Source organism: Phyllopteryx taeniolatus, chromosome 1, assembly GCF_024500385.1.
Source record: "Phyllopteryx taeniolatus isolate TA_2022b chromosome 1, UOR_Ptae_1.2, whole genome shotgun sequence".
NCBI classification, from domain to species: domain Eukaryota; kingdom Metazoa; phylum Chordata; class Actinopteri; order Syngnathiformes; family Syngnathidae; genus Phyllopteryx; species Phyllopteryx taeniolatus.
The window spans coordinates 14,204,557-14,226,729 of record NC_084502.1 but is presented as its reverse complement, the minus strand read 5'-3'; the positions used below and the strand labels follow the sequence as shown (position 1 = coordinate 14,226,729).

General features: G+C 41.8%; 1 long non-coding RNA gene across 3 annotated transcripts in view; it reads left to right on the top strand.

Annotated features, from left to right (window-relative positions):
• The window catches only part of LOC133478231 (uncharacterized), a 38,335-nt gene extending 33,888 nt beyond the window's left edge, over nt 1-4,447 (top strand). The window contains exon 5 of one of the 3 annotated variants that reach the window (XR_009788631.1): nt 1,352-4,447. This is a non-coding gene — a long non-coding RNA (uncharacterized LOC133478231). The remainder of the gene's footprint in view (nt 1-1,351) is intronic. The other 2 variants (XR_009788632.1, XR_009788624.1) reach the window with 2 other exon arrangements.
• Nucleotides 4,448-22,173: the final 17,726 nt, after the last annotated feature.

Sequence of the window (22,173 nt, the reverse complement as noted above, 5' to 3'; positions counted from 1 at the left end):
TATTTTTATATTTAGCTAAAAGCTGGCCTTTGACCAGTGGGGTGCAGACTTTTAAGAGCCACTGTATTGTTAAAACTACAATCCATAAGTTCTGTCGTCTTTGAGGCTGGAATTCAATATTACAACAACAGAAATGTCTTTATGTCATGATTCTACAACATTCTACAACATTTTTACTATTTTTAAAGGACAACCAGTGGTTATTAAAGATGGAGTCTTCGGAAGAGACAGTGTTTGTAAATTCACTATGACTGCTTTGTTTTAAGCATGCATTGCTCGGACCTTGCTGAACTTCGTTTATTTTACGTCAGGCACCTTGCTGAGCAGCTACGGGGTCCTTAGAAAGAGGTTTTGTTCATTCGCGGCAATTAATATTCTTATTTTCGTTTACACACGAAGTATTGGATGATACGGCAAAACACAGCAAAATGTTAGAGGAGCTGATTGGCTTAATCATCATTGTGTCATCCTCTCTCGTAGTATTTTTTAAAACCCCCAAAAAAATAGTAACATCCACCAGGTTTAACAACAAATTTGAAATCGGAAGTTGCGTAAAATTGTGGCAAGCACATATTTAAGCATACAACTCTTGTTAAAGGAGGGATGTGGTGGAAAAAAATGCTTGTAATATCTGTAAATAAACAAACAAACAAACAAGCAACTCGTTTTTTTTCCTCCCAAAATGAAAAGAACAAAGCCACGTGGCAAGAAACACTAAACTTCATTTGGTTTGGTGTGCCACAGAAAATGATGTGGCTGGCCGGATCTGGACTTGCAGGCCGTGAGTTTGACCGCTTTTCTAAAGCGATCGCTTGAATGCGGCCCAGTTTGCATCGTGTGCAAGTAACAAATCGGCACGCGTTGGATACCAAAGAGCCAGAAAGAGATGCGATTGCTTTCAATACGATCGGGTGTTTTTAACATATGCAGTTCTTAGTCTAATGTCACTCAGGCCTTATTAAGTACCGATTAACCCCTGTATGCGATACCACTATCAACACACGTGTCCAATGGAATCTCTAATGGAGCTTATTTTCAGTGGATGTCCCAAGGTAGCGTTTAAGTGACTGAGATGGTGCTGTGGCAGGTCTGCCCGTGCGTGTCGCCGTGATTAATGTGACCTGTCAGGCAGCCGTAGTGGCGTCAGATGTTTCCCCTAGACTGTAGCTTCAGGACGCAACCTTCCCTGAGCACATGACACAGTCGACAGGCTGACTCGCCGTGCGTCTCAAGTGTGACTGAAGACCGGGGAAGGGATGAGGGCCCTGCACTTGTCTCAGAGAATCAACACGGGCTGGGGCGGTGGTTTGCGATAGACTTGTTACATGTTTGTCTTCCGTGTGCTTTCAAGACAGGAATGGGCTCCGGGCCGGTGTTCCGAGGAAACAAGAGTGCGACCTTTGCGAGTGGGCAGCTGCTGGAGCCGGAGAAGGAATTCCGTCTCTGCCCTTGGCAAATGGAAATGGCCACGGGCCTGCAGCTCACTGATCACCAGGTCAAGATCTGGTTCCAGAACTGCAGGATGAGGCAGAGGAGCCAAGATGAGTCGGCTGTAGCCCGGTTGTCTCCTCGCCGTGTCCGATTATCTCATCCTCACAGTTTACGGATTATTCCCCTCCATCCTCATTTGGTTCTACCAGTGATCGCCTTATTCATAACATTTTATACAGTGGGGTCTTGAGATAAGACATTTGTTAATTTTTTGGACCATGGCATTAATCCATTGCAGTCTACCACCCACCAGTAAAAGGGTTTGTATTGATAAAAATAGCACTCTATAATGTTATACTTTACAGAAACAAACAGTAATGATAAAATTACATAGAATTGTCAAATTCAACAGTCTTTGTCACACTTTGTCGTTCAATGGAAATTGTGCTGCTCATTCTGGTGTGTGCACATTTGGCACCTGGGGGCAGTGTAAGACAGACACACGGATATGCTGAACTGGACTGACTGGCGACCAATTTAAGGGTGGAGTCCGCCTTTCGATCGAAGTCAGCTGGGATAGGCTCCAGCGCCCCGCGACCCTAACCAGGTTAAGCGGTGTTGAAAATGGATGGATGGATGGAGACTCACCTCCTCTCTCGACTTTTCAGTACAGCAGTAATACTAGTCATTCTTCGCAGAGGACAAAGACTATATGCCAGTCGGTATTGTTATATTGTCTGTTTACCTGTGTTGCTGCGGTGTTTGTGTTCAGATATCCTAAAGGGGAACAACAACCGCCATATACTCTCACTCTTTGTTATATTGCAGCCATTTGTTAAAATCATTTAAGTATTTTTTTTTCTCATTTATTTACGCACAGCACCCTATATGGACAGAAACAAAACGTAATTGATGACATTTTTGCTGATTTATTGAAAAAAGAAAAACTGAAACATCACACAGCCGTAAAGTATTCAGACCCTTTGCTGTGACACTCATATTTAAATCGGGTGCATCCGTAAAATGGTTCTACACCTTCATTGTAGTCCAGCTGTGTTTGATGATACTGATTGGACTTGATTAGGAAAACCACACACCTGTCTAAAAGACCTACAGCTCACAGTTCATGTCAGAGCAAATGAGAATCATGAGGTCAAGGGAACTGCCTGAAGAGCTCAGAGACAGAATTGTTGCAAGAAAGAAATTCTGCTGCGCTTAATGTTCCGAAGAGCACAGTGGCCTCCATAAGCCTTAAACGGAAGACGTTTGGGACGATCAGAACCCTTCTTAGAGTTGTCCGTCCGGCCAAACTGGGCAATCGGGGGAGAAGATACTTGGTGAGAGAAGTAAAGAAGAACCCAAAGATCACTGTGGCTGAGCTCCACAGATGCAGTTGGGAGATGGGAGAAAGTTCTACAAAGGCACCCATCACTGCAGCCCTCCACCAGTCGGGGCTTAATGGCAGAGTGGCCCGACGGAAGCCTCTCCTTTGTGAAAGATACATGGCAGCATCATGCTGTGTGTGTGTGTGTTTTTCAGCCGCAGGGACAGGATGACTGGTTGCAATCGAAGCAAAACTGAATGCGGGGAAGTAGAGGGATATCCTGGACGAAACCCCACAGCTAAAATACCGAAGGAGTGGCTTCAGAACAACTCGGTGACTGTTTTTGAATGGCCCAGCCAGAGCCCTGACTTAAACCTAATTGAGCAACTCTGGAAAGACCTGAAAATGGCTGCCCACCAACGTTCACCATCCAACCTGACAGAACTGGAGAGGATCTGCAATGAGGAATGGCAGATGATCCCCAAATCCAGGTGTGAAAAACTCCCCAAAAGACTCATGGCTGTATTAGCTCAAAAGGGTGCTTGTACTCAATACTGAGCAAAGGGTCTGAATACTTATGGCTGTGTGATATTGCAGTTTTTCTTTTTGAATCAATTGCAAAAATGTCATCAATTGGTTTTTTTTCTGTCAATATGGGGTGCTGTGTGTACATTAATGCGGGGGGAAAAATGCATTTAAATGATTTTAGCAAACGGCTGCAATATAAAAAAAAAAAGAGTGCAAGCTTTAAGGGGGTCTGAATACTTTCCGTACCCACTGTAGAGAGACGTCGATTAGCCTGTGTGCCTTTGGTCTTTCCTTTTGCATTTAGCATTAAGGTTGCAGAGGCTGTGTGGTTGTTTCAAAGACACAACAGGTTAAATGTTTAGTTTGACAGGAACCTTCAGCTGAGAGTGGCAATAAACAGCTTGGAAACGCTTTTTGGAAGAATATTTACCAGTTACATCTGCCAAACTGCTGCTTGTTGCGAGTTGAGTCACCTGCCACCATAGCATACAACTACGTATCTCAAGTTTGCGCTTGCGAGTCGAAGCTTGGAACAAATTCATTCATTTTTAAAAATCGGCCAATTGACGGCTCTTATCTCGCAAAAGTCGGAAGTTGGGTCACTCGTATCTCAAGGCACCACTGTACTTCCATCTGTTCCCTTGGCCCAGATCATCATCGCCACATTCCAAAGTGGCCCTCAGGACCATTAGTGGCCATCTTACTCTTGATACATTTACTTCCACTCATTAGCATCTGTCATCTTAAATCCCATGGCACACAACCATAACTCGCTTTGATGAAGGTACTGTACAAGAACCGATCAAGTTTAAAGTTAAATCACTGCAAATCTGATGGCACTGAATACAGCATAAAAAAAAAAAAAAAAAGAATAGTTTTGCTGTGTTTCTGTGGATTGTTTTTCGTATTGTTGCATGTTTTAAGCCTTTTTGCTTGCATCATGTGCTGCAACTCGTAACACGATTGAATGTAGTAGCAGGATATTTTTCTTCAAATGAAACAATCCTTTGATGCAGTTCTCATCTGAATCTCACATTCTGTCCACGCTCAATAAATTCAATACCCGCTTGGAATGACTTGTGCTTCAATCTTTATTTCACTTTGAAAGATTCCTCTGCTGCATTCTAAAAAGGTAACCGTACTGAGGCCAAAGGCTGCTATGACAAAACTTCTCACAATTGTGCATTCAAGTTGCACAGTCTTTCCACTGAAAGCGTCTCCCTGGCTGCCCCTCTGAGTTCCCCGCCATTAATCATGGAGCCTTTGGAACACTCCAAGCACGAGTTCTAAACCCACCGGGCACCATGACAGGATGCCTCGCCTCCTCCTTCCCGAGCCTCGCCTTTACAAAAGCTAAATTGAGGTGCTGCAAGTCAGGGCTGGCCTCCCTCTTGAGAGGGGGGGGGGTCATGTTAGCATCGCAGCTCCGACGCCGCAACAAGCCAAAGAGGGTCAGCTGCTAATGACACCGTGTTTTCCTGCAGAAACAATAAGGATCTGATTACTGGCATCCATTGGGATTCCTTTTTCTCTACCCTTTATCTCAATATTTAATAGTTTTGTCCCTCAAGGAGCTAATATGAGGCATTATATATATATATATTTATATATATATATAAACACACACATATAAGTGGTGCAACCATTCATTATTTCGATGTATCGATTTATATTCCTGCGATCCAACTCGATCAGCCTGCGCTCGGCAAGTTAGCCTTACGGACGTAAATGCATCGATTTTAATCGTTTTCAAAGGTAATCGATTGTATTGGATTACTGGATAGAGTACTGGATGTACTGGTTTTAAGCACGGCAGGCTTAATGTGGACGTACTTGTGTACTTGCTGCATTTCGAAGAAAAACGCTTGTACTTTCTTTTACTTCACTTGATTTTTCTCAGTTAGCTACTCATTTTTTTGTCTCCTTTCTTCTTCGCTCCCTTATTTTATGCCCCATATCTGGTAACGCCTTTCTGGAGTCTCACTAGTGGTTGGATGAGATACCACAGTATGTGTGTGTGTCATTTTTAAGCACTTTTTTTAAAAAGTCTGTCTGGTGGATGACAGATGAGAAGGAACCTAGCGAGAAATTATGATTAAGAATGTGTGTGTGTGCCTTCTGGCAAATCGCTGTGCACTTCGAAGCCTTAGCTTGATAGCCGCTAATAACGATAGCAGAGTTCCATCAAGGGGAAATTCGGGCGAACAAGAACCAGCGACAATGTCAACTACCGGATGTTGTTTCAGGCACACGTTTGTGCGCCAAAGAGCAGGTTTGTTCATTTATTTACCTCTCTGTGTATTATTAACACTACTCCTAAAACATTTTCCTCAGGAAAATCTCAGTTGCTTTGTTTCTGCACGGCCATTAGTATTTAACGGTTTAAAACAGGGATTCTCAAACTTTGGGTCCAGCTAGGGACCCCTGACAGTGGAGACATTTTACCAAGGATCCCCTCACAAGGCTATTTTTCTAGAAAAAAAAAAAAAAAAAAAATAGCTGAAATAATATAAATCACAATAAGAAATCTAAGAAATTTAACCTGCACTGTCCAGTATGCAGCGGCACGGTGACCGACTGGTTAGCACATCCGCCTCACAGTTCTGAGGACCGGGGTTCAAATCCTGGCCCGCCTGTGTGGAGTTTGCATGTTCTCCCCGTGCCTGCGTGGGTTTTCTCCGGGTACTCCGGTTTCCTCTCACATCCCCAAAACATGCAGGGTAGGCTAATTGAGGACTCCAAATTGCCCATAGGTATGAATGTGAGTGCGAATGGTTGTTTGTTTGTGTGTGTGTGTGTGTGCAATGTGATTGGCTGGCAACCAGTTGAGGGTGTACCCCGCCTCTCACCCTAAGTTAGCTGGGATATGCTCCAGCACGCCCAGGACCTTAGTGAGGAAAAGCGGAACGGAAGATGAATGAATGAATGTCCAGTATGCATTTATTTCAATGTCACACTGGGTGCATTTTAGGCAAACAAATTACTGAATCGATTTCAAGTCACTGAATCGTTCCGGATCTTATTGTTCAAAATAAATCAGTATCGTCCTTAAATTAATTCGGCAACCTTGAATCGTGATACCAATCGAATCATTCCTAAAAGGAATTGTTACACCCCTGATGTTTGTGTGTGTGTGTATATATATATATATATATATATATATATATACTTTGTTTGACCAAAGTGTGTCACAATTTATCATTCTCAACACATTTCAGTTTGCACAGCTATTCTATGTTGAATGTACAGAAACTACAAATGAGAGAAAATCTTTTCGTCAAGTGGAGGTACAAATACACACTGGGCTGCGGAAATCCCATAAGGCAAACCAAAGTTTTAGTTTTTAGTTGATGTTTTTTTTCTTTAATAGGTTTTAACACTGAAGTTACATCTACTTCATTCATACAAACCTACTGTCCTTGACATTGTATAGAGTATAAGGGCCACACACACACAAAAAACCCCAACAACAAAAAAAACCCAATAAAAATCCATGGTTCTACAATAAAATCACCTGTGACCCTAGTGAGGATAAGCGGAATGGAAAATGGATGGATGATTCTACAATAAAATAAGACGGCAATTAAAAAATAAATAAAAATTATATATATATATATATATATATATATATATATATATATAAAATGGGCAATAAAGTAGGAATTTTACCAGGAAAGTAATATGAGCATATGTTTACATATTTAGTTTGAGACTGTTAAAGAGCTTGTAAAATTACACTAGCATGAGTTTCACAATGTTTCAGTGTTTTGTAACAACATCATGGGCTGTTGCGATTGTGCAAATGATGAGAGACAATTTTCTCAAAAAAAGTACAATAACACTACGACTTTAGTCCTTCAAGTTTCCCCCTCATAATGTAAATGTAAAGAGTACACATTTCATTTGTGCTAATGAATTTGAAATTAGTTTTCAGTGGCTTACCCATCCAAAATACAATTGATTGATCAAATGTATTGGGACATCGCTGTAATCTGTGAGATTCATACAAAAAAAGAAAAAAGAAACAAAAAATACTCATACTCATCTGGCTTCAGTTTCCACTTTGTCACCTGCACAACAATGAGAGCATCCATATTGGAAGTGCGAAAGCGTGACATCTACTTGGCTACCGTCATGAGTGCGAAAATAACTACAGAGGCGAGGTCAGATGTGTCTGCAGCCAAGATATCCTTGGACACGACACACATTGTAATACATTGACACACTGACTGTATGAGTTTCACGTAGGCAGCAAAACATTATACATGACTTCCACTTCCAATTTTCTGGGAAGACTTCCAACAAGATTTTGTATTGTGTTGGGTGGAATTTTTCTCCATTCACCCTGACCCACAAGTTCGTTGGTCCTATCCCACTTGTTTTGGATGAGAGGTGGGGAACACCCTGAACAGGTTGCCAGCCAGTCGCAGGGCACATATAAACAAACAACCATTCACACTCACTTTCACACTAAACAGATAATATAATGTCTTTAATTAACCTACCATGCATGTTTTTGGAATGTGGAAGGAAACTGGAGTAAAAAAATAAAAAACAACTCATGATTCGGTTTCCCAAAATCGATACGCGTTCATCCGAAGGATTTCACAAGTTGCGTAAAAGGTGTTCAACAGACACCAAGGCATTTTCCACAATGGATGGTTTTATTCACAACTCAAGGCTACATTGTTAATATTTTTGGGTGTCTGGAACGGATTTACATTATTTCCTGTGGGAAATATTCCTTTGGATTTCATAGGATTTAGTTTTAGTCAGACTTTCTGGAACAGATTTCAGGGCCAATAACGTCCAAAAGGCCTATATTTCACTAACAAGTTTTCTTTATGTGTTTTTTGCCCAAGAAAATGAAACTGGTAGTCATTTCCAATAATACCAATCTGTTTTGGAACAATCAGTAAATAACTAATTGCCCTGGGACTGCCCCTTTTACATCGCCAAAATCGATATGCCGTGTGTCTTGGTGTGACATCATCGCCAGAACTGGAGACCGAAAACACTTAAAAAGCTTAACGTCGCATAATGTTCAAAAAAACCCATCAATCAATCATCACCAAAACTTGTGTGTACATCTCTATTCATGACCACGTGAACCTCTGAAAATATCAAAACAACAACCCCAGTATTACAGATGCAGTCCACCTTAGGACCTTTCCCCTCCATAGGCGCTAACTATTAGAGAAAATGCTTAACATTGTGTAATTTCCCAACACTGCGATCAGTCGTCACCAACACTGATGTAGACATCTCTACTCACGGCCAATTCCACCTCTAAAAATATCGGAACAACATCCTCAGTATTTGTCTCTATGTACATTTACCTTATGCGTTTTAGACTGTCCTGACCAATTCGTTTCATAGCCGGTGTGGATAAAGAAATATTAAACTGTTTTTATGAATTCATTGCATGTTTTTGTCACGGTGTTCCATGATTACTTCAAAACTGGTACGGTTAACATTATTAGCAAAAAAATACATGGACCGGACACTGTTTCGTCACAAGCGGCAGTGATTCTGATGTGTATATTTAGGCATAGAACATAATCTGAGATAGGATGACTTGGGCCATCCTATTTTGTTTTGCTTTGCTTAATTCTTCAAATTTCGAGAGAAAATAAGACGATTCAGGATGAAGCAACCAAGAACACGTACTGGGGCTGATATGCCAGTCACACAGGTTTTTTTTTTACCTCAATGTGGGCGGAGCAAAGTCTGTCTGAAAATCCAAGTCTGCCATCAGAAAACAAGCCTAAAATTTCTACTGTGTCAATTTTGAAGGGAATGTTTTGCTGCAGACGTTTTTTTTTTTGGTCCAGAATTATGGAATGAGCGTCACTATTCAGATTATTAGATAGGTTAGTTAGGTTCCACAATATATAATTTACCTACACTGGTGAATTAGAGGCTGCACGGTGGACGACCGGTTAGAGCGTCAGCCTCACAGTTCTGAGGACTGGGTGGGGTTCAATCCCGTTTGCATGTGAGTTTTCTCCGGGCACTCTTCCTCCCACATCCCAAAAACATGCATAAATTGCCCGTAGGTGTGAATGTGAGTGCGAATGGTTGTTTGTTTTTGTGTGCCCTGTGATTGGCTGGCAACCAGTTGAGGGTGTACCCCGCCTCCTGCCCGATGACGGCTGGGATGGGCTCCAGCTCGCCCGCGACCCTAGTGGGGAGAAGCGGCTCAGAAAATGGAAGGATGGATGGATGATGAATAAGATTTAGCGTGTTCGATAAATGATAGGTTAAGAATGTCAACATGGCCATTGCGTCCTCCCATTTTTCTGTATGAAGCCTTTGGACGAAAACGTTTGTACGCCCCTGGCCCTGGTGTTCGATGGGGTCACGCAGCCGTGGCCCAATGGTTAAGACCATCGCCTGCCACCGTGGGGGGACCTAGGTTCAAGACCCCGACTGGACCATCCGCCAACATTCCCCGGACTCACGGCTGTGGTGTCCTTGAGCGAGACACTGATATCCCGAAATGCTCCCCAGGCGCTTCAGCTGCCCCCTGCTCCAGTGTGTTCCACTAACATGTGTATGTGTATGTGTATGTGTTCACTGTGATGGGTTAAATGCAGAGAACACATTTCGTGTGCATGCATGCATGTTCATGACAATAAAAAATGATTCTTCTTCTTCTTCTTCGTCAAGTCGGGGCTCTTTTCACACTAAACTCACCCAAACATGCCATTGTGACCCTTGTCATCGTAGAACACAAAAGAAACGTTTTCCCCAAACTGCTCTGACAAAGTTGGAAGCAGAGAACTGTTTGAAATATCTTGATATACTGAATTAAGATTCAGTTGAGGCTGTGGTCCAACCCTGGTGTGCCCCAGTACTTCTGTCCACATACACTAGGTACTTTCACAGCCAAGATGAAGTCGCACTTGTTCATGCTATCTCTCGTATCAATATTATAAACAAAACTAAACATCATTTTTGGAGCTGCTGACAGTTTTACTTGCGGTCTTACGGTGAATGAGCTGCCGCAGAGGAATAGTGACAGCTATGAAATGAGGGCGGTAATGAGGAAGCTGATCCCCCAGCGATCCTGGCTTGAATGACTTCCCTCTGCTAATTCATTACCTGATCAGTGGCTGTCATCCCACAGATATTTGACACCAACAACAGCAGGTCTCCAAGGGTGTCGGGGGAACTATAGAGCCATTGAAATTATGCATAATATCAAACTAGGTCTGCACCGCACGTGTGTTCACCAAGACGTTGATAGCCGGGATTATTTAAGGCAAAAAACGATCATGGGAAAGAGGGAGCGACAAAAGATTAAGGAGAAGCCCCCCCCCCCCCCCCCCCCCACACTCTCTTAAAAATATGTCTGCTTGCAAAACAGACAGAAAAAATGGGGGTGGGAGTGGTGTGAAGAAGAGGAAGACAGTGTTGGATTCCTGAGATTCCTGTATGTTTCTGGTGATTTATGATCCCGCTGGTGCTTGAGCTTTACCTCCGCTTCCTCATCACATTCCCCTCCAATACACACACAGTACAGGGTGTCCAAACACAGGAATGTTTGCAACAAAGCAGATCCCCCACTCCCAAAAAAGGGCACAATGCAAAAGTTCCTTTATTTGAAAGACTCTGTTAAGTTCAAATATTTGTTTCTAAATACATTCTACATGTTTGACGATAATTGCTGAAAACCTGCAAAGACTGAGAACCATGTAGTCCTCAACTATGGAGATACACCGTTTTTCGTCATTTCAATTTCCCAGATTTTTTTCTGCACGGTTAGAACATGGCCCAGTGACGCACGTTGGACTCCTGGATGAGTTGTCCCCCCCCCTCACTTTAGCAGTTATCTGAAAATACATCTTCCCTTCCGATGATTCCCTGGCATGGCTGCTTTAGAGCGCCTTGTTGTCAGCCGTGAGTGCGCGCACGTCACATAGAGAAAGGGAGAATATAGCAGTTAAAAAAGTCCTACTTGACAGCCATTGTGTGGACAGGGGATTTTGGGCTGGTGTGGCCGCTTTAGAGCGCCTCGATGTTGGATGTGAGTGTGCGCACGTCATGGAGAGAAGGTGGAAAACTGAGGTAAAAATAAAAAAGAATTAAAACCACACTTTCAACTCCCATTACTGCCACCTACGCCACTGGAAGGGAACATCATCAGTGACTACGTTTGCCATTTTGTCTTCCTATAAATTCACCTGCTCGAGTTCTCTTGCAAGCATGAAAAAAAGTCTTCGTATCAACACATAATGTGCAAAAACACTTACAGCTGTTCTAATGCATGCTTTTGTATCAAATAGCGATACTTCAATTCATTGTTTTCACTATCAAAGAAAATGCTAAAATAACAACTCTCAGCTTCAGATGTTTTGCTCCAAGCAAACATTTCGAAACTTTTAGCCACTCAATCGTTCCCCTATTATATCATTTTTTGATGTCTCTTCATCCATCTGCTCGTTTCATTTGAACATTTTATAACACCGTCACTATTCACAGGATTGTTATCAAGCACTCCTGCAAGATCTCTCAGGACTGCAGCCGCAGTTTGCCATTGAAGCTATCTATGATGGTGATCTACGTGGACAATGAAGCCTAAGAAATCACCTGCGGGTGCGTGGTGGTGATAACAACTTGCACTCCACTAATACTGGATATAAATACACCTTGTTCATTACATAATGGAGTTTTTTTCCCAAGTACTCAGTCACCATTATGCTTCCACAAATGTATGTATGTAATGTATGTTCTCGTCTTCGACAGTCATCATCAGAGGTGAAGAGTTAAAAAAAAGATGCAAAATTGGGCATCTGTCAGCTTTGCGATGTGTGCTTATCCAATTGTTATCGTGACGATGAGTTAATACATTTTGGTCTAGCAGGAAGAAAACATGGCTCTCGTGTAAAAAGCAAGTGAGTATGATTTAGACAATACTTTAGGGAGTGAAGCTAATGGCCATCTTGTTTCAGAGATACTGTAATACAAAGATACACGTATACCTTTATCTGAAAGGACAGATTGATTGAAGATATAAACAAAAAAACAGTATACAGTACAGAATAAATTGTGGCACGAAATGGCATCTTTCAGCACAGTTTAAATGTTCAAAAGGATAGGAGGAAGTAAAAACCTAAACATACATTACATACAGGACAGGCAGAGAGAATTGTCCCTTTTATGAACTCCTAACTGTCTTTGCCCCACAGGCAAGTGTTGTCAGCCCTGCCCGCCTGCCTTTCGGTACTCCTTGTTACGTATCAATTCCCTTTGTCACCTTTATAGCTTTTATTTATTTGTCTGCTAGATCATGCTGAAAAAAGCCGAGGGTATCATTCAGGTAGATGGATGATAACTCAACTGATGCGACTCATCAATCTGGGAAATTTGACTTCCTCTGTCTTATACAGCGGTTACTGTCATATTATGGGGCAGTGTGATCAAGATCAATGACATTTTAAATGGTTGCCAGTTAGGGCTGATCAGTGGCAGTTAAAGGAAAGTTGGTCATGAAACTGTCTCAGTTCGCACACCGCCAAGCTTTTCGTCCACTTTTCCATTCCAGGATGTCGGTTAAATGAATGAACTTACAATCGGAACAATCATCCCGCTAAATGTCACACGCTGATCGATATTGATCACTCTGGAATTGTTCAACAGTCAATGGCTTTATCACACACAGCATTTCTTTTGGAAAAAAAATACTGCACACATTTAAAGTCAAAAAGCAAAGCAAAGCTAATTTATATATATATACAGCGCATTTCATACACAAGGTAACTGGTAAATGTGCCTTACATGATGAAAAGCATTTCAAAACAAAAAACAACAGCTCATATACATTTAAAACAAAGAGGAAAAAAATTAAAATACAATTAAAACCGCGTACAGTGCAAGGAATATCATTTAAAAGCATGGGAAAAAAAGAAGAGTTTTAACCTGGACTTAAAAACATTCACACGTAGGGATGACGTCACTTCTGTTGGCAACCTATTCCATTTGTGTGCACCATAATAGCTAAATGCTGCTTCACCATGTTTGCTTTGGACTGTGTGCTCCACTATTTGACCCGAGTCTGTCGATCTCAGAGCCCGACTGGGTTTACATCCCATTAGCATTTCATTCATGTTTTCAAGACCTAAACCATTTGGTGATTTATAGACCAGTAGCAGAACTTTAAAATCTATTCTAAAGCTGACTGGAAGCCAGTGTAAAGACTTCAGAATTGGAGCAATATGCTCTGACCTCTTTGTTCTGGTCAGAACCCGAGCTGCAGCTGTTTAATGCTCTTTTTAGGGAGTCCAGTCAGAATGACCATTACAATAGTCAAGTCTACTTGAGATAAAAGCATGGATGAGCTTCTCCTGGTCTGCTTGACACATGCAAGCCTTCACTCCGCATATGTTCTTCAGATGGTAGAAGGCAGTTTTAGTAATTGATTTGATATGACTGTTGAAAGTCAGGTCGGAATCTATCAGAATACCAAGGTTTCGGACTTGGTCTTTGGTTTTTAAAGAGAGTGACTCCAGGTATTTACTAACAGCAATCCTCTTTTCTTTATTGCCAAAAACAATTGTCTCAGTTTTGTTGTGGTTTAATTGAAGAAAATGTTGGCTCATCCAGAGACTTATCTGTTTTCGAAAGTGACACAACACCTCAATTGAGCCGTTGTCATCTGGAGACACTGCTAGATATAACGGTGTCATCTGCATAGCTATGGTAGTCAAAATTAAAGTTCTGAAAAATTTGACCCAAGGGTAGCATATACAGGCTGAACAGGAGGGGTCCAAGAACTGACCCTAGAGGGACCCCATAGGTCATTGCCATTCGATGAGATTGAATACTGCCAATGGTTACAAAATAATTAATGTCCTCCAGGTAGGACCTGAACCATTTAAGGACTGTTCCATTCAGTCCTACCCACGTTTCCAACCTGTTCAGCAGTATATTATGATCTACCGTATCAAAAGCCGCACTGAGATCCATCCAGACCAGAATTGACACCTTTCCCCAGTCGGTATTCAACCTTTGATAAGAGCAGATTCTGTACTGTGATGAGTTCGGAACCCTGATTGAAATTTGTCAAAAAGTCCATTTAAGTTCAAGAAATTGCTGAGTTGATAAAAAATAACTTTCTCAACAAGCTTGGCTATGAAAGGGAGATTTGAGATGGGTCTATAGCTTGCTAACATGGAAGCGTCCAGCGTTCTATTTTTTAGCAGTCTTAATGGCAGCTACTTTCAGAGCTTTGGGAAACTCGCCTGACTGAAGTGAGCAATTGATTATTTGCTGCAAATCAGCTAGCACAGACTTTGCAGTATCTTTGAAAAAGCCACACGGTATCGAGTCAAGACAGCTCGTTGATGGTTTCAGCTGCTGAACCCTTTTCTCTACAGTTTTTTGGTCAAATTCTGACATGGTAATAGACTTTTTCCTGGGTGGCTTCTGATGTAGTATCATTTGATCATTTTTCTGATTTGTGCTAATATTTAACCTGATGGATTGTATTTTTTTCACTAAAATACCAAGCAAATTCATTGCATTTATCTGCTGTTAGGAGTTCTGGAGCTATCTGATTCAGGGGGGTTGTGAGCTTGTCAACCACAGCAAACAGAGTGCGAGTATTGTTGAAGTTCTTACTGATGATTTCAGAAAGGTGTTGCTGTCTAGCCCTGACTAACTCTTGGTTAAAATTACAAAGACTGTCTGTAGAGGTCATAGTCAATTCGGAGTTGAGTTTTTCTCCACTTACGCTCTGCTTTCCTACACTTTGATTTAGAGGTCTTTACCATCATTGTGCTCCTTCACGGTGTTCTAGGTCACCTCGAGATTGTCTTAGTTTTAATAGGAGCGACAGCAGTCATGACATTTGAGATTTTACAGATTCAATTATCCAAAGGTTCATCAACTGTCTCAGCATTCACAGTTTGTGGCACAGCAATGGTCTCCATAAACTTAGTGGCGGTACTCTCATTTATGTACCTTTTCTTAATAGATTGGGTTGTCTGAACTTTTGGAAGAATCTGTAATTCAAAGAATACACAAAAATGGTCAGAAATAGCCATATCCTTAATGTCAATTGATCTAATTTTAACATCCTTAGAGATGACCAGGTCTAAGATGTGACCTTGAGTGTGGGTTGGACTCAAATGTGTCTAGTATAGCAGAGAGTTCTTTAATTCCCCCCCCCCCCCCCCCCCCCCCCCCGCCCATGTTATTGTCAACATGAATGTTAAAGTCTCCTGTTATGACAAAATAGTTCTAGTCTGTACAAATAACTGAGAGCAGTTCTGAAAAGTCCTCCATAAATGTTCTATTGTATCTTGGCTTATAAATTATTAAAACAATAACCTTTAGGTCACCTTTAACTAAAAAACAGAGATATTCAAAAGAGCTAAAATCACCCAGTATAATTTCTTTACACTGAAATAATGACTTAAAAAATAACAGCAATACCACCGGCTTTTTTCCCTATTCGACAATTGTTCATAAAATTCAAATTTGCTGGTGTCGCCTCGTTTAAAATGGTATTACAGCTACTTTCTGTTAACCACGTTTCATTTAGTAACAATAAGTCCAGATCATAGGTTGTAATGATGTCATTGATCAACATTGATTTATTACCCAGTGACCTGATATTGAAAAGAGCTAGTCTCGCAGAGATAACTGGAGACAATGGTTTGATAGATTCACATTTCATCCTCACTAAGTTTGTAGTTCTACTTGTTTTGTGCCATATTTATTTGACCAACTTCCTGTACCTTGTAATTACAGGGATCAAAAATGTCTGATCTCCGTAGGGGTCTGACTTATTTTGGAAAAGACCCCGCAGATATCAGTCAGATTCGCAGATAAGGTTCTTCATGGGTGGAGGAGGGGCACTTCGCATCTTAGTGGATGGTGGTTTTAGGCGAGGGGTGGGGGTGGGTGGGTGGGGGGGGGGGGGGGTGTAAAGATCTTGGCATGGTGCGCGTTGGATTACAATATTGACAATCGTCTTCATCCTTTCCGTCACACCTAGCAGAGAATTTAGGCTAGTATAGAGTGAGTTTTGCATTGGGCTTTGGTCTAATGGGGCAGCGAGGGGTGTGGGCGATTCAACGTCATCTCATTTGTCATTCGCTCCTCCAATTGTTTCGATGACCCTGTTCGATCCGTCTGTGCCTTGTCATCTCCTGTTCCTCCGATTGTTTGGAAACAACTGCATCTTTTTGCCCTTCAGCCGTGTCACCAAGGCCAGCGTTTTCTTTTTGGGCTGCTGAATGACGTACACAGTTAAAAATGTTGGCAGCCAATAACTTAACCCTTTGTCTATTTAGACAGAAACTGTCTGCCTTTTAAAATGTCTGCGCTCCCCAAAAATGCAGAAATTGTCAATGAAACTCACGGATAGTGCCGTACAAACTTCTTTGTGCCACTTATTTAATTGACTCAGCCTAGAGAAACGTTCATCTCCAAATTGTACAAATGGGGGAGAGGTCCACTAATATAAACCTCAGCATCCAAACATTGCACTTTTGTTAGGAGATCAATGAAATCTCGCTTGAGTACCTCTGATTGGTGCTTGAGAACATCCATGGCCCCTGTGTGTATAATGACATATTTCACAGTTGGGTGCTGATTCGTGCTCTCCAGGATTTTTTTTTTTTTTTTTTAGAGATATCAGACACCATGTCATTGGTAAAACACAGTACTTTGGTGTTCTTCTCACAGCAAAAACGTTTCACATCCTTGACAGCTCCATCACAAACTATTAACGTTTGGGGTGCCATTTTTTTTTTTTGTATGATTTTGTTTCATACCTTTCAGGAGTGGTGGGGGATGAGCATTCTCGGCCAGGGTCTTGTAAAAGTGGCTCAAATCTATTTGTAAGTCTGATGTTAATGTTTTGCATTGACACGCGTCCTTTTTTCTTGCCCTTTGCTGCCGCTCACTCGGCGTTGAAGCAGCCCGCAACGCAGGCCAGCCGGACTCCTCGGTAATCTGCTAGTGTTGTGTCCTCCCTTTTAGATCCCGAGAGATTATAAACCCAAATACAATTTATTAATTGTCATATATGACAGTGTTGTGAAACCTTTAACATCCCATAAAAGTCATTTGCTTTTATTCTGCTATATAAATTAATCCCACCTGGAACATACTAACCACTGATCTTAGAACTCCGTTAACGTGAAAAATATGTTGTTCAACAACTTGTGATTTCGTAATTTATCATTCAAAAAGTGTGCATGAACAGCTCAACACTTGATAAGTATCCATAAAAAGGCCAGTTGTAGTGGGAAAGCTTACTGCTCAAACACTTCACAAGGTGAACAGAGAGATGGCGACACCATCACTTTTTGCTAGAGGCTAAAGTTGAATATTCCTGAGACTGTAATATTGTTTTTTGGTTGTCTGATAAGCAGTTATTAAAACCATTCTGTGCTGCTGAACACTAAAACTTGGTCTCATATTTTAATTGAGATTTTTTTGTAAAGATGCTGAATAAAAATGAACTTCAAGGGAAATTATTATGAAATTACACGTATTTCCATGGGAACAATTAGTACAGCCTTTGGTATCACTACAAATATAGAGTTCAACAAGGATTTGGAAAAAAACAGGATATATAGAAAATATATAAAAACAGGGTAAATGTGAGTTTTTTTTATTTTTTATTTTTTTTAAACCTGTACAAATAAACTAAGAATGATGCTAAATAAACTGATATTTGAAGTTAAAGGCTGCAGCTAATTAATAGGCTCATTATCTATCAGCATATTAACTTTGCATACCCAGCGGACCACTGATGTGCACAGTGAACGTGCACAAAAACAAACAAAACCTCTCCTTCTCTTTCCCTGCGGCGAGAAACAACACACACTGCAATGATAAACATTTCCTCCCGTTTCATGTTTAACCCTGCTCATTTCCCACAGTCAGAACCCCGGAAACAGGCAGCAGCTCGGGGGGAAGATGACTGATGGCTGGTTGTCATCATGTTTGGGGCTGCGTCAACTCCGAGCCTCTTGGCTCTCTGAGGCCGTGGAGCGCGGCAGGTCATCGTGAAAAGATGGCAGTGTTTGCCGGGCGCTGCTTCCTTAGCACATGGCCGAGCCTGAAAGTGTGCTAATCTACACTTATCGGCCGTTTGCACAGTACCTGGTTAGAATCATGATTATGTCTTACGTATTATGGCAGACTCCATTCAACAATGAGGAAAAAGACAATTATTACAAGTCTTCAATTCAATACATTGTTGCACAGTGAGAAGTATTAGACAAATAATACCATACTGATCCCTACCAACTTTGTGGAAGGGTGGGGGTGGTCATAGAGTAAACATGTTACCAAAGATTTGTTTCTAAATACATTATACAAGTTTGAAGATAATTGCTGAAAACATTCTTCAGAGTCAGACGTTTACATACAGTAAGATTACTAAGGCTTTAAAAAAATCTGGGAAAACCCAGATGATGAGGTCATGTCTTTGGAAGCTTCTCATAGGTTTATTGACAAGATTTGAGTTCATGAGAGATGGCATTTGAAGGCACAACAAAAACACACTGGTTCTTTGTGTAACATCACGGGAATGTCGAATCATAATAGCCATGATATCAGGAAGAGATTTTGTAGCCCTAAACAAGTCTGGTTCATCCTTGGGTGCAATTTCCAGAGGCCTGAAAGTGCTACATTCATCTGTTCAATCAATTATACGCAAGTGCAAACACCATGGGAATGTCAAGCCATCACACCGCTCAGGGAGGAGACGGGTTCTGTGTCCCAGAGTTGAATGTGCTTTTGTCTGAAATGTGCATATGAACCCAAGAACAAAAGCAAAATACCTTGTGAAGGTGCTGGCTGAAGCTGGTAAGAGTGTCTCATTATCCACAGTGAAACGTGTACTGTACCGACATGGACCGAAAGGCCACTCTGCCAGGAAGAAGCCATTACTCCAATAGAAACATCAAAAAGCTGTTTGGCCATAATGAGCATCGTTACATTTGGAGGAAAAAGGGGGGGAAGCTTGCAAGCCTGACAACACCATCCCAACTGTGAAATACGGGGGTGGCAGCATCATGTTGTGGGGTTGTTTTTCTACAGGAGGGACTGGTGCACATCCTAAAATAGATGGCATCATGAGGAAAGAACATATGGAAATACTGAACTAACATCTGAAGTCATCAGACAAGGAGTTCAAGTTTGGGTGCAAATGTATCCTCCAAATGGACAATGACCCAAAGTATACTCCCAAACTGGTTTCAAAGTGGCTTAGGGATAACAAAGTCAATGTTTTGGAGTGGCGATCGCAAAGCCTTATCTTCTCCCTGTGCTTTTGTGGCTTCTTCCTACATTCCAGAAGCATGCATGTTAGGTTAATTGAAGACTCTAAATTGTCCTTATGTATGAATGTGACTGGTGGCTAATTTCAGGTTGTCTCTATGTGACCTATGATTGTCTGGTGACCAGTCCAGCGTGTACCCCGCCTCTTGCGCGATGTCAGCAGGGATATGCTCCAGCTCACCTGTGGCATGGCCCTAATAAAATCTAACCTAATCCTAACCCTATACTGATCTGTATATCCATTAACCGATCTACCTACCCATCTACTCCACTCTATCTAAATTTGATTTTGGTTGGAATCCAAATGAGTATAATTTGCCCGTTCTGGTATTATTGTGGCTTTAAGGTGATTTTTCCTGTGTGATTGTGTGTGGGCTCACCACACCTTCCCTCTGACATCACTATTACTCACAAATGTCAATATTTGGAAAACACAGACATGCTCCATCAATCACACACGGCCACCTCTCCACCGGTCAATGGTGGAGTCTCAGCGCCACTCTAACCATTTCTCTCTATTTGTCGTTGCTTGAGCCCTCCCTGTCCCTTCAACATGTTCCTGCTTTCTGGTGATGTCTGGTAAAATGGGCTTTTTGATCGTGCATAGATAGCTGTCATATTCCTGTCGCTGGAAGTGCATGAACAGTGATCGACCTCTCTGGTGGCTGGGGATGGTCGTCTGTCAACAGGGGTTCATTCTCAGTCTTGTGAGCGTCAAGATCACTTGACATTATGTGTCGGAATGAAGTCTAACTGTGTGCGCCTCTGCGAACGTTCGGGAGCTCAAAAACCTATTGACGCACATCGGAGCCTAGAGGCTAAATAAATTGGGATCCGTCAATATTGGCTCCCTCCTTCTTGGTCCTGACACAGCCACCCAAGTGCCACCGCGTTTGACTCGGCTCCAGTCTAAACAATGGCTAGACGACTCATTCCTTCAGAAATTGCATGCGAGTGCTGGGATGCCAAAGAAGAGCCATGAATCGATGTCTATAATACCGCTGCTCTATTTGTACAATAATACACCCCCAACGCCATACTTAATTGGATTGGTCGAATATTTTGTACATGACGTGCTTTACGTTATTGCCTTTCCTAAAGACATGCATTTTCTTTAAAAGTGCTCAAACACGTGACTATCAATTAGGGAACCTTAAAAGAAAAGCAGTGCTTTTCCTGGTCCTTGAGGATGGTTGAATATGAAATATGAAATATGCATGATTGAATTATTGTTTTGTAATTTTTTTCATGGGCTAGTGGAAATTTGCATGAACTCCGAAAATATGGCAGGGCACGTCATGTGTTTTAAACCTATAATTCTATCCATTCATCCATTTTCTGTACTGCTTATCCTCATTGTGGTTGCGGGTGGGCTCCAGCCCGTCCGTCCCAGCTCATTTTGGGCAAGAGGCACGGTGCACCCCGGACTGGACGCCAACCAATTGCAGGGCACTTAGAAACAAACAGCCATTCACATTCACTGTGGACAATTTAGCGTCTTCAGTGAAGTTAACGTGCATGTTTTTGGAATGGGGGAGGAAGCCGTTGCCTGGAGACAACCCACACAAGCACTCGGAGCAGAAACGCCACCTCGGAAGGCTGCAGCCTCGATTGGAATCTCCAAGCTCAGATTTGTGATGTGGATATGTTGTTACCACCAGCCCAATGTGCCATCTAATATTTTATTAATAATATTTATATTATTACTTCTGGGAGGCCTAACGTGTGTCCATGGAATCTAATAAAAATGAATTCATCAGGTGCATTTCACATAAATTGTTACCATCTGTATCGCCAAATGTGTGTTTTGGGGGAAAGCTTCGCCTTGAAACACTTTTTTCCACCAGCAATCTAAGTGTGACATTATAGCTTTTGTTGCGGAAACGTGCACTTCAAATATGCTAATCAAACATATGGTGCTTCAGATCAAACAGGGATTGCTGTTGTTGTCCTACAAGATAAAAAGGTTACATCCTTTTAAATGTCATTTGAATGCATTCGGCCCCTTCGGCGTTTGAGACTGTTGCATTTTATTTTCGAGATTGTTTGCATAAGAGAGAATAGAGATTGCTTACACCTGTTTTGCCCCCTCTCCTCTTCTTTTGCAGCCCACCCTCGCATACCCACACGCCCCCCTCCTCCCTCCACCCTCTGCTGAAAGCCATTACCGAAATACAATTTCTAATACCTCCGCACAGGCCTTCGATCGACTGCAAACAAATTTATATTCAGGAGGTAAACAGAGCGCTGCAGAGATTTATTTATCGAGTGTGCAGGAGAGAAACAAGCAGGCGTGTGAACCCTGAGTAACCTCGGAGCTGACGTGAAGATGGATCAGCGCCCCATGCAAATGCATCTATTGCACTCAGTCATTCAGCACATCTCTGCCTGTAGAATCCCATTAAGTCGCGCAGCTGAGGCCATATTTCTAGGCTCAGAGAATCCACTTTCCAAGGTGTTCATTACCAATGGAAGTATTTTGTAATGGCTAAAGTACATTTAAGTGTTACTGAAAGAAAACATTACAGTTCATAGAAAAAGGCCAGTATTTGTATTCATTTTTAATAATGGGTCATTAGCCT